We start from the raw sequence: 12275 nt of genomic DNA on the forward strand, positions 1-12275 counted from the left end.
GAGTTCAAGTTCAAGTTCGAGTTCAAATTTTATGTGCCACATGCAGTGGCAGGTTGCCCTGCAGTGGAATGAACCCGCCCCCGACCTTACACACACAACACAGACATCACATGGGGATACAAGTCAGAGAACGGTTGCATTACAGAAAAACCACTGAAATGTACACTTCAATGGGAAAGTACGTTGTAGAATTCTGCTCTGTTATTGTTGTTACGGTTTGCATTCGACCATCAGCTGATGCAGAGGGACTGCGTGACATCACGCACTCCACTGTAGCATGCCTGCTAATCCAACATTTTAGTGCTTTTAAGGTTATGACTGGTAATTTTACAGAACATTACCACCTTTTGAACAGTATTCTAATTGTCTTGGCCTGCTGTATGGAAATTGTGCTAGCCTGTGTCACATCTACAACTTTGAGTTGAGGAGATATCGGCAGTGAGGAAAACATCGTCGGTTTCCTGTATCAAAGAAGTTGACACCATCAGAGCTTAACAGCTAATGACTAGTTGCCTTCATATTACTTATGATAAGGCTGCTAAAGAACTGAATCTTGGCCCATCAGAGGCTTATCAGAGGTTAAAAAAAATATCTTGAACTCCTGGAATCCACATATCAACAAAAAACTGGGAGCAGGTGATATAATCATCTACATGCTGCAGACAGCATGTAGATGATTATATCTGTCTATTCCCATGTAGACAGTAGGCTGCATGGTGATATGCACCTTCTTTGATTTCTTTAGTGTGTTTAAGGTAATTCAGCCACTGCTGTTGAAGGAGAAATGTCGAGAAAAACAAACTGGACCGGTCAGCTAATACAGGTGTACTTTATAGGAAGGGACAGAGCAGGATGTACTTCACAAGAAGACTGAGTTCATTTAAATCTGCAGAAAATGCCTGCTGATGTTCTACCAGTCAGTAGCTGCCAGTGTTCTATTCTACACAGTGGTTTGCTGGTGAGGCAGCATTAAGAATAGGGATGGACTGACTGGTTAAGAGAGCATGCTCTGTTGTTGGCATGGAGCTGGAGCCCCTTACATCACTGGCAGAGAAAAGAACCCTCAATAAAATGCTTTCAATCATGGATAACAACAGGAACCCTCTGCACAAAGTATTCCTGAGGCAGAAGAGCATGTTTAGCAACAGACTACTGTCATTGTCCTGGACCACTGAGGAACTCTATTGTACCCTAGGCTATAAGGCCCTTCAATGCATCACAGAAAGCAGGAAAGACACTGAGTTTTAAGCATAACTCTCTGCAAACCACGATCAAGACTCTTGATACAGCCTTTATTAGCTCAATGCTTATTTCAGTTTAGTCAATAGTAATAACAACTCTTGCACTGTGAATGGATCTTGTTTTGTTTGCCCCTTTTTCTTTTGATTGCCTACTGTTTATTGTGTTTTATATTCTGTTTTTATCAGTCTGTCTGTCTGACTGTCCAGAGTATGTGAGATTTGCTACGACTCTGTCTTATTGGATGATTTGTGCAGTGGTCTGGGAAAAATCATCTGCTTCTGTATATGAATAAGAGCAGTGAGATGGTTGGTGTCCACTGAGGATAGCTGCATGGACTAAGTCTTTCTTGGGACAGGGTATGTTGATATGATGTAGGAATGCAAGTACTTGTGCATCCCCATCAACAACAGGCTGAATTGGAACACATGGAGTTGAGCAGGTTGTGTTTTGGAGATCTGTTTTATCACTTTGTTGTGCAAGTGCAGTGACCTTTGTTGTGGTCTCCTGGGAGAGCAGCATAGCTGATGACACCAATAGAATGAATACATTTATCAGGAAGTCTGGGTCTCTGATTGGCTGCAAAGTGGACACATCTGAAGCCGTAGTGGAGAGGTCATTGAACAAACTGTTATCCATCTCGAGCTGTCATGAGCCGAGAAGCAGGATACACACTGGACAGGTTGCTAATTTGTCGTAGACAGACATCCATTCGGGGGAAACTGGAGTACCAGGAGAGAACATGCAAACTCTAAAGGTGGCCAGATAGGGAATTTGAACCTGTGGTCTTCTGTAATACTACTACTACTACTACTACTACTACTAATAATAATAATAATAATAATAATAATAATAATAAGATAGCTGTGGCAATGGTGTTTCCCAAATTTGTCAATCAAAGATTCATCACTATAGATTTATAAATGGCTTGTGCCTGAGTTCTGCTCAGCTGTCAAAGGCTTTTGGGTGGTGTAGCTGTTTTATGTAAGCTGCGTAAAACCAAATAATATAATGGTAATTTTTACTATAGTACATGGGCCTTTTTATTGCTCAAGGTGTATGATTTACATGTTAAATGTTTTACTGCATGTGCATTTTTGCTGTCTAAAAGTATAATCTACATCCAAATATCAATCAGACATGTTGCAGTTTGATCAAACTAAATTGAAAACACCCTAGGAAAATAAAGTAATAAAACACATAGGCATTTATGAGCTGCTTTAATAATGAATGCATAAAGAGTTCGTTCACAGCATTGGACTGTTGTCCATATAACATTTTCTTTTTCCACAGTTCTATTGACAATAATCCACGGTAATGAGAAACTAAGTGATTCATTGCTTTACTGTTAGAGGTGCACTCTGTCTCTGTATTTCTTTTTAATGGCCTATTTGATAGATGGCCCAATCCTGTATGAGTATTTCCCACAAAGAGGCAGAGGGTGGAGAAGAGGGTGATGAAGCAATGGGTAGTAAGAAGAGGAAGCAGATATGAAAATCATGAAAGTTATGGAAAGCTGAAGAAGAGATGTACATTTATAAAGCCGTCCAGTAAGTTCCAGCATGGGGCCACATAGTGGCTGACCAGTGAAAGTGCCCCAATGAAGGGGGGTACAGTTCAGAGTCAGAAGGGTCAGTCCAGGAGGGGTAAATGGATGTGTACAAGTTCCCTCCAGAACTCTGATTCTTACAAAAACACGAATAGACCTTTCATTTTTCTTCTTCTCCCAATGCTTCAGCCTTCACTCACTTAGCCAAGGAAATGATCAGTGACTGCTGTTTAAGTGAAAGCAGAGGCAATCCCCATCTTGTACACATACTCATTTGACTACACAGCACAGGGCTGGTCAATTAATCAAATTTTATTTTCCAACAAAAAGTTTGGCTCTAGTCAATACTGGAAACTCAACATGAAACGATCATTGTGCCACAATTCATGTCACAGAGATAATGTAGCAAAAAAAGCAGCAAGAGCAAAGCCTCATGGGGCTCTTCATATTAAAGTATAAGGTGTTAATTTTATAGTCTTATGTTGTCTTAGTACTTAACTTTTGTTCATGTGTGATTTGATTTCCAGTTTAGCTAGCAGCAGGCCATCGTGACTGAGGCTATGGTTGCGTTTCAGGAACTCTGGCTACAGTTTTATATCTTAATGCTAAAGAAAGCTGCAGCTGTGCAGGTTAAGGGACACAAGAACTACAAGCAAGAACTGAGAAATCCATAAGTGTACCTGGATTCTACTTTAAGAACCACTGAACTAGAGGAAGTGAATGCCATAACAAGGTTTCTTTTCGTGAACTTTCAATGGAAAGCATTTAGCATGCCCTGAAACTGCTGAGGATATTAAGGTTAATGTGAACTCATTATAGAACATTCATATTTGATAAGTTAGATAATTTTCCAGGTCTAAATCCTCATATTCCCCAAGTAAGCTTCCCTTCCACATTTTTCCATATTAGAATCAGCGTAAAAGAACATGAATGAAAGCTTGACAGGGAAATTCCATATCATTGTGTTTTCCATGCTGATTGCTGCTGCTGAAGCATTCCAGATGAATGCATGCTTGCCTAATTCCACATTAGTCTCTATTACCGAGGCGACAGATTATCTCTCCAAATTAAGCTACCACTTTTTCCCTCTTTCACACTCTTATAGTTGGATATGTGTGCTCTAAAACAAACAAACTTAAATAAATAAGCACATGCATCGGTTCATGCTTGGTTCTCTCTTTGAGAATCACTCCTTAAGCCATTCAAAGCATGGGGACTTTCAATGTATGACCTATAATGAAAGTCTCATATGACATGCATTTCACTGGGTGATTTAATGGTTTACAGTTCCTGTTAAAAGCATCCAGCATAACAGAAGGAATAAAATCTAAACATAAATCAGGTCATGGGGTTACCCTGTAAGGTAAGACCCCGCTTGGGGAATTGGGACTATGCACACTCATGCAAACACACACATACTTCAACTTAGACTAAGGATGGATATGCTGCAGAAAAGACACGTCTCGCCAGATATACTGCGGCCTTTACTGCCGTTGGCTTGTGTTCCACTTAACGCCCTTTGCTTTTATACACACAATATATCACTCAGCTGCCTCTCACAATGCTAAGCTAGTGGGCCACTTAGCCAATCGATCACTGCGGAAGTCCCGAATGCCACCGGAGGAGGTGTAAGCAGCCAGATCAAACAGGCTTTTGGATGACAATAGGGAAAAATCACACGTAACTTGTTCACTTTTAAAATCATGTGCATACATTGTGTGTGCTGCATATTTAAACAGAAACACCTGTGCCTTATGCACACAGTGCACAACTAATAAGTTCATAAAACTATGGATTAGTATTGTTTGACATTTCCCAGAATATTTGGAATTAACAGTTAGTCTTTGAAGGGATTTGAAGAAATTATTTAGTCTCATTAAGTCTGGTTAACAAATCGTGTATCTGTCAGCCATTTGATTTGTTGAACTACTTTTGTAACGTATCAGCATCAGCTGACTTTGATTGAATGTTGAATGCAGATCCAACAGAATACTCTCAAATGTTTTATATAAATCTGGAGCACAGGCTCAAACTATACAAGGAAAACATCGGACAAATGCCAGCTTTCAGTAGTGTTACAGAAACATTTGGCTCAACACCAATACGTACCCTGCCCAACATAAAACCCTACAAGTCAGAACACTAGTCTATAAATATGCACATACGTATCAACACCACATTAACACTAAGCTATATCATGTGCTGTGCAGCATATTAGGTCTCTCTGCTGCCATACATAAAACAGATGAAAGCGATCTATGTATGACGTAACCCGTTTATATTCACACAAACCTCAACAGTGATTCACATATGTGGACTGAGCAGACGCCACAACAGTAGTGAAAGTTTGAGAGCTTGGTGGCACATCCAGAGGGGCAGCAGCTGACTGAACCCCAGCAGACCTCTGAGTCATCCAGCTGAGCAAACAGATGAGGCAGGAGTTTCAATAACGCTGGGCTCTCAGCAAACACGTGGACTTTTGCAGTCCAAAATGCACACTCCTGACAAAGGATTGTGGATACCACAATAACACTGAAGTCAGAATTCATCACCACTGAATAGCGATGAAGTTTTCTAGAAAACAAAATGTCATTTTCCACCACATAATACGCAGCATCTAGAGGGAAAACTAAATCAAATTCTTTTAGACCACGTTGAGGAGACAAATGTGTTCCCGTGAACTCTCCAGCGCAGAGCGTTTGTAATTGTTTGTGCATTTAGACGTGATGGTATTCAAGAAAATTGCTTTGTTTTCCGAAGATTATGCCATTGTGCAAACCAGTTTCTCTTAGGAATAAATTCTCCACAAATGCAAAAATGTGTCTCCTTATTAATGAAAGCGTACCCAGGCTGCAGAAAACAAACCTTAACACCACAGGGTTAGTCACACATCAGGAAAAACACACAACTGGATAACTGTGGTCTTATTCAGACTAGTTTGCCTTTTCTGGCATAAGATTCTGTTAGACAGACATCTTCAGTTGGACCTTCTTTTTGTAGCTCCGAGGCATGGCGGATTAGTCATAATTTAAAACATCGCACCTTCCAGCTAAAATGTAACACATGGCTGAGTGCATAGCACACAAAATATGCTCACACACTGTGCAAGATCTGTGACATGGGCCTTATGTGGTTATGAAAGTTCTGTCAATACAATGGCTCCTCTGAGCTTATGACCATTTCTGCTGTGCTCCAGAGGATCAACATGGCAGCTTAGAGACCAAGAGTGCTGTCAGTGATGGATTGTGCGTGCGTGTATGTTTGTAGGTGTACCACTAATATTAGAGTGGTGATTGGTTCTAGCCCATGGAACTATCTCAACCAAGAAGAATATTTTCCTTGTTTAATGAAAAATAAATCCTCAAGGCTGAATAGGAAACTAAATGACTTATTGAAGCAATCACCATCGGTCCTGGAAAATCTGTTTGGAGAATGTTTTAGTGTTTAATCGGTTGGAGGTTTGAATTAACGAAAGGGCCTTTATGCATCAACCATCTTAGAGGTGCGGGTGATAAAGGGTAAAAACATTTCACAAAAGGTGGAGTTGTTGGACAGAATAAGATATTAAAAGAATATAACAAAATAAAGTGTGCATAAGTATTGCCAGACTAACAGCTAAAACCCCTCCTTAGACTCAGGACTTCCACAGCTCTTGCCTGACAGAAGAAATGTGAGAAAAGACGTGCTCCCCTAAGATATCTCAGAATCTCCTTGGTAGCAAATAAGCCATAAAATGTAGCAGCAAAAATCTCCGGCATCTGCTTTTCAAAAGGGCCATAAGGGAGTCTTGACTTTCTCTTAGTTACATAAACAATGGAGCTCTAAAGTCTAAATGCCTTTAACAGCAAAGCTACTGCCTGGCCACTGTTTCCTCCTTCCCTCATTGCACAAACCTGTGCAAAAGGTCATACTGACCAAGTAAAACAGAATCCTACAATCACCAAGAGCGAACATCCCAAACAGATGCATGCGCTTCCCAGGGATACACATTGGTGCCATTATTTCAAGAAAGAAAAAAAACCCAAGAAAGATGCGAGTTTTCTATACCACCTCATCAACCACAAACAAGGTTGAAAGCCTAGAGGGGAGGAAAACAGCCCAGAAAACAAATTAATGTTTGCAGGAAACACTAAATAACATTAAATATCAAAGAAAGAGAGAAAAAGAGAGAGGGGAAGGACAATGTCACGCTCCCTTGAACATTCCCAGCTTGAGAACAGACACCACTAGCTCTTGTTAAATTTGTTTGCATCTTTCAAGCAACTCGTTGTTTTTAACAAGGCCAAACACTTTCTCAAAAGCAAAAGAATCTGCTTTGTTTTTCATTGAAAGAAAATGGGATTATGAGCGTTTCCCTCTATGGGAGCCAGCAAGCATTTTATTAGAACTGACAGGACATGTCTCTGACTGTGCCTGGGTGGGAGAGTTTGAGTGTGTGTGTGTGTGTCTGTCTGTGTGTATGTTTGTGTGTGTGTTTACACAGCTGGAAGTAGATAGCGGAACGCTTCACCTGGCGGTGGTTCCTGGAGTGTCTGCTGTGATCCCATTAAAAAGCAGACAGGCTCTGGAACCATCTCTTCAAAACAAGAGGACTTCACTTACCAAAATATCCCTGCATTAGAGCCCAAAAAGCAAGCCAAATCCCTACAAAGCCCTAGTGAATTTACTTAGGGGGGTAAATGGTTCCCTCTCTAAACTTCTGATAGCTGATTGCTCTGGCAGGGTTCAGGTGGATCTGCTGAGTGGCCTCCAGCCCAGTTTCCCCTCCATTCAAGTTTCCACTCAGACCCAGACTTGTCTCTACACCTCTTTCTCATCTCTCTTGCTCCCACACCTACCCTCCCTCCTCACATCCTTCTCCTCAGGCTCAGTCCAAATGCCAAAAACTTTCATGCCAGATTTAGTGCAACTTCCATATCAGTAGGTGCTTAAGCTTCACTCTATCTGTCTGTTCTGTTCTCTCTTCCTCTTTTCTCCGTTTCTCCTTCTCTACTTCCCATCATTACATTATACCATGGCGGCGCCTGAAATTCTCTGCTAGATGTAACTTGTCTTTGAGAAGATATCACACTGCACACAGTTAAAGTGGAGACCAAACCAAAAACAACTTCTCATTTTGATTTATCCTATTCTGCAGATTCTGACTCATTACAAGACAGAGAGGTCCAGAAGTACCAGCTGCCTGCACCTCACCTCACCTGGCCTGCCTGCACACATGCCCGTTTTCTAGGAAGGCAGAAAGGCCTTATGAACTGCTCTAATACAAAGACATGGGAACTGACAAGCCTCCAGGGCTCACTCACTTTTCTAAACAAGACCCTTTCACTATACACGCTCGCTTAGGCAAGCACGCCTGCCCTGAGTCACACTGTGTATGCATGCTGACAAACAGCCACATATCAAAACACACAAGCCACGAGTAGTAAATTAAACATCAATAATATTCTGGTTAATGTCTCGCTCTGTCTTGCAGAAAACAGGAATAAAGTTTATAGAGCATAACCATAATTAGCTTTGAGGGTGAAGTGGATAGGTGCGGTCAGTGAAGACGTCTGAGACACTGAAGCAAGCTGAAGTCCAGCAGGGCCTGCAATGTGGATCAAAGTGGCAGAAAGTGGGACAGTCTCTGTTTTATTAGCCTGCTGCAGCACGCCCTGCTCGGTTTACAGGCCTGATTGAGCTGCACTAAAACCAGACCACTGACTGCTCACTTATCATTTGTGCACCACACAGACAAGAAAAGCTTATATCCATGCATACATATATAGTGCTAGCTCTTGAAAGCAAAAAATGTGTCATAGCTAACAAAGTGAAGCCCCCTAACATGTATGTAAGTAAATAATAAATAATCACAGGTTTGAATGAACTCATTGTGTTAGTGGACAGGAGGAGATTGAAGAAATGATAACTACATCACGACAGAGGTTGAATATAGATGTATAAGCCTATATCTGCTTTATTTCATTTACCTGTGTGGTGTTGAGTCTTCAGCAAAGATCAAAACTGCAACCTGGGGAACACAAAAAGAAAATATGTTATGCAGATGTAGACATCGACTACCAATAAAATACAGTAGGTCAACCTCGGGCCATTCACAGAACTCTGCAGTGATTTCAGCAGCTATAAAGTACGATTAACCTCATCCATTACTGATACACATGCACAATGAGCTGAGATTTACTGTGAAGAATACTGTGAATACTGGTCTACACACAAGATGGTGGTATCATTTTATTTCCTTTTAATAAGAGTGATAAAGCTTCAGTCCTCCTGGGCTCATTTTCCTGCCCAGATCAAACTATGTCATATCTCTTATCTCAAAAAGAGTTTCGTGTGCATGCGGACAAAAGGTGTTAACCTGTGCAAAGTGCATAGAAAGAACTTTGCAACAAAGATTCATATCTTTTTTTCCAAGTGCAATATTAATGTGTAAATTATAGAGATTCATAAGATGTCTGGCAATAAAAGCATCAGCGGGGTAAATCTCTTTTGCTCCTTAGCCAATCTACTTTACAGTCAGTAGCTGTAGACACGATGTAAACAAACAAGTAAATCAGCAGCATCGACAATTTCAGACAACTCGGAGCAAGTTTTGACTCCTCCAGTGCAAGAGATTTATGGCCCGTTAGCAGTGTTGGGAAGGTTACTTTTAAAATGTATTCCATTACAGAATACATGCCCCAAAATGTATTCTGTAACGTATTCCGTTACGTTACTCAATGAGAGTAACGTATTCTGAATACTTTGGATTACTTAATATATTATCATGTTGTTTACAACTACGTGAATGTACTATTGCTGTGATTTATTACTGTTACTGAAGGTCCGCGGCTCCGAACCGTAGTAAAGGGACCTCTGGCTAATACGGTGGGTTCTGTGTCGGCTCGTAGCCGAAAAATAGCTTTACTTTGTTGTCTGGGTCAACTTTGCTTGCGAGAGACAGAGAGAGGCGTTGAAAGGCTGCTCCAACGGAACTTATTGTTTTTGTAGGAAAACACGAACACGGTGTACAGTCGAGTCTTAATAGCTTACTTACAACTGGGCTCGTCAGGCACTCTTTTTGGCTGCAGTGGTTATTATTATATTTACATGCTTCCAACTCCCGTTTTTGCTCGATGACAGCTCGTACTTTTCCTTTTTCTCCCTCCCTCGCTCACAGACACATAACGGTATGGCAGTCCATTCTCCCTGCAGCACGGACTACACTGCCCATGATGCTACATTCTTTAGAGCTATATATGTAGCATTCTGCCTATTAGCTTAGCACAACAACAACAAAAAGGCCTCTTTCACCCAGGAAACGCAGAGAGAGCGTCACCCTGTAACCATGGCAATCGTAACGCTGCCACCTGGAACAACAGAACGTAGCTGTCAAACAAAACCCAAACAGTCCTGACCCGCCACAATATGAAACAGGGAAGTACTGCCGTGTAATCCATTTATTTCAACAAAGTAACTGTATTCTAAATACCACCTTTTTAAACGGTAACTGTAACGGAATACAGTTACTCATATTTTGTATTTTAAATACGTAACGGCGGTACATGTATTCCGTTATTCCCCAACACTGCCCGTTAGTAAAGTGATGCAGTCAAAAACAATTTTAGCTCTGATTTAGCGATTAATGGCTAACAAATTGTAGTGAACAGAAAAAAAAAACAATGCAAAATTAAAGTAATATTTGATGCGACTGCTTTACATCATCACTAGTTTCCCTAAGTGCACTTGCACAGTATCGTTAGCAAGTAGGTCATTCCAACCATCCTGGAGAACTTGCTACAGTTGTCCTGTGAATTCAGGCTGTCTCAGTTACTGTTTACTCTTTATTTAATCCAAGAATGATCGTGTAATATGGATGTCAGAGATGTCCCTCTGCTCCAGGACTCTTATCTTGGATGATCCTGGGTGTGTGCTACAGACCTAAATGGACTTGAGCTGATTTTTACTATTTGGAAAACAAATGTCAGAAGTGTTACAACCTCACAGTTGTGTTTGATACTACCATGATTCTTAGTTATTAAATTGCCTAAAGAAGGCTGAATATATTTCCACCACTGCAATTTGGTTAATCCACTGCAATAGTAAATCTGTCTACAGGCAGACATCTGTATCCAAACACATTGCTGTTTGGTGCAGGCATGCCATGACAATCAAATTGGCTTTCCAGATCACAACGGTACATGTGTTTACCTGCACTTACATATACCCTAGAGAAAAATGAAGTAAATTAGAGCCACAAAACGTGTGAAACCCTTTTATTCCAGATTTACTATGATTCTGAACTTTAAAGCAAGCTGTTAATGAACTTCTGTGCTTGATTTTTGCTTATTCCACACAAACTTTATACTTTTTACAATTGCACTGGGATATGTGCCACAAACACCTGCACACATTCCACTGATTTACGGCGTCGGGAAATCTGTAGTTAATAGTCAGAGCAGTCAGATGTAGAGAGGCCAAAGAACGGGCACATGCTTAACTGTATGTTTTGAGAAACACACTTTCAATACACTGATCACACGTAGATTGTACAGATGCAGCAGAACATGGATGCACACACGTGCCGGACAAACCCTTTGCAATCCTGTTTTGACAGGCAACATGACTGAGTGTTGGAGATGGGGATGTGTGTGAAAGACTGGGCTTGCTCGCAGCCTGCTGTGGATGAAGCTTTGGAACGCACACATGGAACACGTAATTGAATGAGAAATGGTCTCTCGTTGGATTGAGACAGTTTTCTGGCACAGTAATAAAAGCATGAGGTCGGTACAGCCTTTTTGCTGCCTTCATTCTGTTTGCAGCACTTTTATTTGGTTAGCCCCCTTAAGTGCTCCGTCTCTTTCCTCCCGGTGCCAAAGCATGCACAATGTCATGAACCTGTGTTGTTCAATACGTTGCAAAAAGTATAAATCAAATCTAATAAAGAATGGAAAAGACTTGTTTCCAGGAGTGAGTGAGACATCGTGATTGGCAGAATGGTTGGCTGTTGCGCTGCTGTTGCTACTCTCCCACTCCAGTGTCACATTTCTCCTGCCAAAATGGACAAGTGTTGTGCTCCTGGTTTCAGAATTTTATCACAGCCAGTCTTCTCTGCTTGGCTTCTTAACCCCCACCCTGACACCAGTGCTGCCATTCTCACTAACATAAACCACAGGTTGCTAAGAGGAATGAGTCAGTGTCACACTGATGAGAATCTCCATGATATGTGCAGCAGTTGGATGCAAACAAAAATAAATGATAATGAGCATACCACACAAGCATGACACGGGCAAATTGATTTACAATCCATCGCCACAGAGAAATAAACCATATGTGTCAACAAGCTTTTAGCTCTACATACAACTGGCTGCCACCATTGACAGCACATTTCTCATTTCACTGGCACTCTGGGAAGGTTTTAAAGATCTCTGAAAGGAACCAAAATAATGGCCTATATTATGGTAAAAATAAAGGACACCCTCTGTTAATTCTCATGTTTTTAGGATGT

The 12275-nt window shown here is 41.0% G+C and overlaps 1 protein-coding gene across 2 annotated transcripts in view; it reads right to left on the reverse strand.

Annotated features, from left to right (window-relative positions):
* Positions 1–12275, reverse strand: part of banp (BTG3 associated nuclear protein) — a 208387-nt gene that overhangs the window by 104202 nt on the left and 91910 nt on the right. Inside the window, exon 15 of one of the 2 annotated variants that reach the window (XR_014875346.1) lies at positions 8758–8798. The gene's annotated coding sequence lies outside the window, so the exon portion shown is untranslated. Of the gene's footprint in view, positions 8799–12275 lie in introns of both variants that reach the window. The other variant, XR_014875347.1, reaches the window with a different exon arrangement.

The sequence above is a fragment of the Neolamprologus multifasciatus genome, chromosome 7, assembly GCF_963576455.1.
Source record: "Neolamprologus multifasciatus chromosome 7, fNeoMul1.2, whole genome shotgun sequence".
Classification (NCBI taxonomy): Eukaryota; Metazoa; Chordata; class Actinopteri; order Cichliformes; family Cichlidae; genus Neolamprologus; species Neolamprologus multifasciatus.